This window comes from Acomys minous (genome assembly GCF_964271855.1).
Source record: "Acomys minous genome assembly, chromosome: 4".
Lineage (NCBI taxonomy): Eukaryota > Metazoa > Chordata > Mammalia > Rodentia > Muridae > Acomys > Acomys minous.
Window position 1 is genome coordinate 8,756,362 of NC_140486.1, and position 6,000 is coordinate 8,762,361.

The following is a 6,000-nucleotide window of genomic DNA, read 5'->3' on the forward strand; positions in this document are numbered from 1 at the left end:
AAGCCACACTGCTATATTGAAGGTCTGTTTTCTCATCTGTGGGACATCTAGACTGCCTGAAGCCACCACCATCTTTCTGAGCTACATTTCATTGGCAAAGGAACATGACGCCATCTCTATGCGTTGTTGTGGGGATTAAACGTGAACTCATTCTCCTTCTTTACCTTTTTAGTCTTGGGAACCTGGGTTAGTATGTGGTAGAAGCTAGCTTCTTTCTTTCTTTATTCCTTCCTTTCTTTTATGATGACTCTTTAATTTTTTTTTTTTTTAGTTAATTTTGATAATGACTTTCAAAGTTTATTTATCTGTTTGTTTAGTTAGTTAGTTTTTCAAGACAGGGTTTCTCTGTGTAGCCTTGGCTGTCCTGGAACTTTCTCTGTAGACTAGGCTGCCTCTGATTCTGGAGTGCTGGGAATAAAGTTGTGTGCCACCACCACCTGGCCTACTTAGTTATTTTTATTTTATGTGTATATTTGTGATCCTGAGTGTATGTATGTGCACCATGTGTGTGTAGGTGCATGCAGAGGCCAGAAGAGGGGGTTGAATCCCATGGACCTGGAGTTAGAGGCAGTTGTACATTTTCTGATCTGGCTGTGAAGTGAACCCAGGTCCACTGCAAGCACAGCAAGTGCTTTTAGCTGCTAAGCCATCCTTCTAGCTCTCCAATGCTAACTTTTTAAAATAGCTACAAATATTGTGGATTCGCCTTCTAATTAAAGCTTAGCAAAGCCCGGCATGGTGGTGCACACCTTTAATCCCAGCACTCGGGAGGCAGAGGCAGGTGGATTGCTGTGAGTTCGAGGCCAGCCTGGTCTACAAAGTGAGTCCAGGATAGCCAAGGCTACACAGAGAAACCCTGTCTTGAAAAAACAAAAAGCAAACAAACAAAAAACAAACAAAAAAGACTTTAGATGGCAGAATGTGCAGAGCAACCCCTTGGGCTGGAGAGATGGCTCAGCAGTTAAGAGCACTGACTGCTCTTCCAGAGGTCCTGAGTTCAATTCCCAGCAACCAAATGGTGGCTCATAACCATCTCTAATGTGATCTGTGACCTCCTCTGGCCTGCAGATGTACATGTAGGCAGAGCACTGTATGCATAATAATAAATAAATCTTTTTTTTTTTTAAAAAAGCTTAGCAATGTTGTCAAGAGATCAGCAGCCACAAATGTTCCTTTGGTTTCTTTTAAGGCAGGATGAATCCTGTTAAAACAGCTCATGAGAGTGCTCTGGAGAGCCTGGGAAAGTAGAAAGCATGCTTGGAGGGAATGAAGGCACCCAGTGAGGAGCTCTAGCCAACAGCTCTCTCTAGGGCCAGTCTGTGCTGTGATTGGATGTCATCTGCCATCTTCTGTGTGCTGTTCCTCTCAAGATACCCTTTCTCCTACCATGTACAATCTTCCTGTCACAAAGCCATTGTGGAGAGCTGCGAGGTGCCGCGCCCTAACAAGGCGCAGGTTTCCGCCATCCCGACGGCGAGCTCTCTCTAAGATAAACAAGTCCTTATATGGCAAAAAGTCCTTATATGCAAGGGTAACTGGTGATCTGATGACGAGCAGTCCTGCTCTGACGCGGACCTATGAGGAGGTGGCACCTGGCATGAGCTGATTGGCCCTTGAGTTGTACTTAAGCTTGGCCCTTCCCTTCTTCGGGGCTATTCCCACTGAGCTTAATCCTGAGTAAAGATCTGGAGAAGAAGTCTGGTTGTTGGTGTCTTATTTCCGCTGGATGGTGCGGCGCCGACACGCCATCTTCCAAACTTGCCTGCTGTGGTTTGTCCAACCTCTAGTTCCTAAGTCCAGCTCCCGATGCTCCTCCCTGCTGCCGTCTATAGAGTCCTGTCCCAGGAAGCACACATGCACAGCGGCTTTTCCTCACTTATGAATCAGGACAGGCTTCAGCCTGAGCTTGGTTTTTATAGTTTGTTTGTATGTTAGAAATCATTTTTGTTCTCCACGAGGCAGATGCAGTCGATTCTCGTGATTTGCAGTGGTTCCGTTTCATAGGGTCGCGTAGACACTGGATTGTTTAAAAAAACCTTATTTCACATGTATGTGGAATCATTAAGACTAAACCCACAGCCCATTGGAGGCCCCTGCTGTTTGAGGTTGCAGTCCTCCCAGTCCGGATAGCCTTTCTGAGCTTGGCCCTAGATGGACAACTCCCTCTCCCCTGCAGGGCTTCCTGCTCTCTGCCTGACCTCATCTGGAGAGGGTCTTTAGGCATAGATGTCTAACCATATCTAGTATGTGGCCTTTTGCACAGTTTCCTGCTAGCTCTGCCTTCCTTTCACCTATAGGATAATTAGGTATATGTTCCTGTTCGTATGATAGGAGCATGCTGCCGCATGAAAACCAAGCATCCTTGGAATTCCTAGCTCCGAGTATGCACACCTATCCTGGGAACTCTTTCTCTCCCCGCTCCCTAAAGACCACAAGTCTTTGTTCATCTGGAGTAAAGTTGAGCTATCTGGCTGACGTGGTTCCTGGAGGCTGTTCTGTCATGCTCATGGCCTTCCGCACCCTGCACTCCTCCTGCCCTTGTGTGCTGATGACCAACAGTCCCCCAGGGAAGACCCACAATAGTCAGCCACACATGTGCTTGAATGAAGCGTCTTACACACATGCCTCTTCTCCATGAGGCATGCTACAGCCACCTGTGCTAAGGACCTTAGGCAGCACTTCCCTCCTACACTCGTGACAACTTAAAATCGCAGAACCAACCGGAAGCACACAAAACATGAGCTTGTGATATGAAAGAGACCGCGCTAAGGCCACTTGTCTCTCAGGCAATCTGAGACAAGAAGGTAGAACATGGCTGAGGCTGTAGCTGACAGAGAGATTGGTACCTTCTAGCCCTAGCGGGGCTTTGGGAGCTGGAGGGATGCTGCTCTTGGCACAGCCCAGGCAACTGTGGGAAGATGAGCACTCACTACCTTGTTGATAGAAAGTTTGTGTTGATGACATATTTCACTTTATAGTCCAGCTACTGGGTCAAACATGACCAGGTTCTGCTTTTCCAGGTTTTCTGCTTCTTGCAATCTGGAGCTTATGAGGACTGCGTTTCCACCTGTTCCTTGGATGCAGGGTGGCTTGCTTTGTCATGACCCCAAGCTGCCACTGCCTGCCCTCCTTAGCTTCTGTCTCTGAGTCTTGCTTCCTGTCTCTGAAGCACCAGGCACTGGGAACCCGAGTGACTTTGTACTTCCGTGTAAAAGGGAAAACACTCTGTGACTGTCATTCCCACCTCTCTCTTGTTCACGCAGGGTCTTTTGTTTTACCATCGTACTTCCTAAGAATCAGACCTTTATCCTGATTTTATTTTTCTTGAGACAGAGTTTCTCTGGGTAGTCTTGGCTATCCTGGACTCTCTTGTTAAACCAACCTGGTCTTGAACTCAGAGAGACCCACCTGTCTCTGTCTCCCTGAGTGCTGGGACTACGGGGTGCGCCACTGTGCCCGGCTTTTATCCTGATTTTTGTAGGCTCCCAGTCAAGCATGCATGACGTGACAAGACAGGAAGAACTGCAGTGCTGTCCTGGAAGACGGGGCCCTGGGAGGGCTCTTAGCACAGGACTCGGCGCCTGTTCCTTCTCCGAAAGGCTCACAGTCCTCCGTATACATCTGTTTCAGTTAAGTTTTCTTAAACGCTGACGACTTTAGTGAAAAACAGGTCGAAAAGAGCCCATTCTGTTCCTGGCTCTCTTGATCACTTCCCCATCCTCATGATGGCTGAAGAACAGAGAGCCGAGCCCTTCTCCCTGCTGGGGCCTGAGAGTCAGAGCAGGGCTGCTTGGGTGGATTCTGGTGATGTTCCTAACTCTTGGGAATTTAGAGTCCAGTTCTATTCCCCCACTGAGGACATCAACCTCACTCACTGTGTTCAAAACAATGCAGTGCAATGCAGTGCAGTACAGAAATTCAGTATATATGCATGTGTTATTCTGTTTTATTATTGTTGTTGTTGTTTTGAGAAAGGTCTCACTATGCAGTCTTCACTGGCTGAAAGAGCTGCTTGCTCCTGTCTCCTGAATGTTTGAATTAAAGGCATGCACCACCATACCCAGCTTGTTTTTTATTTTTTTTACTGAGAATATTTTTATTTATTTGTTTTTTATTTTTATTTTATTAATTTATTCAGATTACAACTAAATTGTTTTCCAATCACTTGTATCCTCTCATTCTTTCCTCCCTCCTGCTTTCACCCTATTCCCCTCCCCTAGGTCTAAGACTGAGGGGGACCTCCTCCCCCACTATATGGTCATAGGCTATCAAGTCTCATCTTGGCAGCCTGCTTATTCTTTCTTTGAGTGCCATCAGGCCTCCCCACCAAGGGGAGGTGGTCAAATATGGAGTACCAGAGTTCATGTCAGAGTGAGTCCCTGCTCTCCACATATCTGTGGAGAATGTCCTGTCCATTGGGTAGATCAGAATAGGGGCTCAATGTTTACACTTATATTGTCCTTGGTTAGCACAATAGTTTGAGCAGACCCTCCTGGGCTCCGATCCACCCATTATGATGTTCTTCTTGTAGGTTTCTAGGACCCTCTGGGTCCTTCTATTTCCCCATCTCCTATATTTCTCTTATCTAGAGTCTCAGTAGGATGTCCTCACATCTATCCCAATCTCCTGGTAAGTGAAGACTTTTGTGGGACGTGCCTTTTGGGCTAGTGCCCAATTATAAGTGAGTATATACCACTTCTGGGTTAATTCACTCATTATGATCATTTCTAGTCCCATCTATTTGTCCACAAATTTCTGGATTTCCTTGTTTTTAATAGCTGAGTAGTATTCCATAGTGTAAATGTACCATAGTTTTATATTTACTTGTTTTTGAAGTGGTCTTTTTTTTTTTTTTCGAGACAGGGTCTCTCTGTGTAGCCTTGGCTGTCCTGGACTCACTTTGTAGACCAGGCTGGCCTCAAACTCACAGTGATCCACCTGCCTCTGCCTCCTGAGTGCTGGGACTAAAGGTATGAGCCACCACGCCCGGCTCTGAAGCAGTCTTATAGTTGTCATTTTGGTATCCATGTAACATTGAAAAATGATAAAAGCGTCTTTACCACTTGGGTGAAATGTTCAGACATGAGATTGCATAGTTGGGGCTGAGGCTATAGCTCAGTGACTTACTTAGATGCACAAAGCCCAGGGATTCACTGAAAAAAAAAAAAGCCTAACTAGGTTGTTATGAAAAAACATACAGGATGATTTGCAAAGAAGAGAAAAAGGAAGAAAAGGAAAGATCTACTTTGCTCTGTGTTAGTAAGAAGTCTTGGCATAAAGATAAGCATAGAGACTTTTTAATTTTCTCTTGTAGAAAAGAAGATATTTTATGGGCAATAGAAAAGCTGTTTAGGTTCCTTCCTATGGTAGTGATTAAATTCCATGACAAGGCTCACCATCATCCTTAGACAGTGAGCTGCCGAGGGCTGACTTCTGTAGGGAGCTGCTGGGGGGGGGGATGCGGAGGGGGTGCGGGGGGCAGGGGGGCTGGCTTCTGCAGTGAGCTGCTGAGGGCTGGCTTCTGCAGGGAGCTGCTGGGGGCTGGCTTCTGTAGGGAGCTGCTGAGGGCTGGCTTCTGCAGTGAGTTGCTGAGGGCTGGCTTCTGCAGTGAGTTGCTGAGGGCTGGCTTCTGCAGTGAGTTGCTGAGGGCTGGCTTCTGCAGTGAGTTGCTGAGGGCTGGCTTCTGTAGGGAGCTGCTGAAGGCTGGCTTCTGTAGGGAGCTGCTGGGGGCTGGCTTCTGCAGGGAGCTGCTGGGGGCTGGCTTCTGTAGTGAGCTGCTGAAGGCTGGCTTCTGCAGTGAGCTGCTGAGGGCTGGCTTCTGCAGTGAGCTGCCGAGGGCTGGCTTCTGCAGTGAGCTGCCGAGGGCTGGCTTCTGTAGGGAGCTGCTGAAGGCTGGCTTCTGCAGTAAGCTGCCGAGGGCTGGCTTCTGCAGTGAGCTGCCGGGGGCTGGCTTCTGCAGTGAGCTGCCGGGGGCTGGCTTCTGCAGTGAGCTGCTGGGGG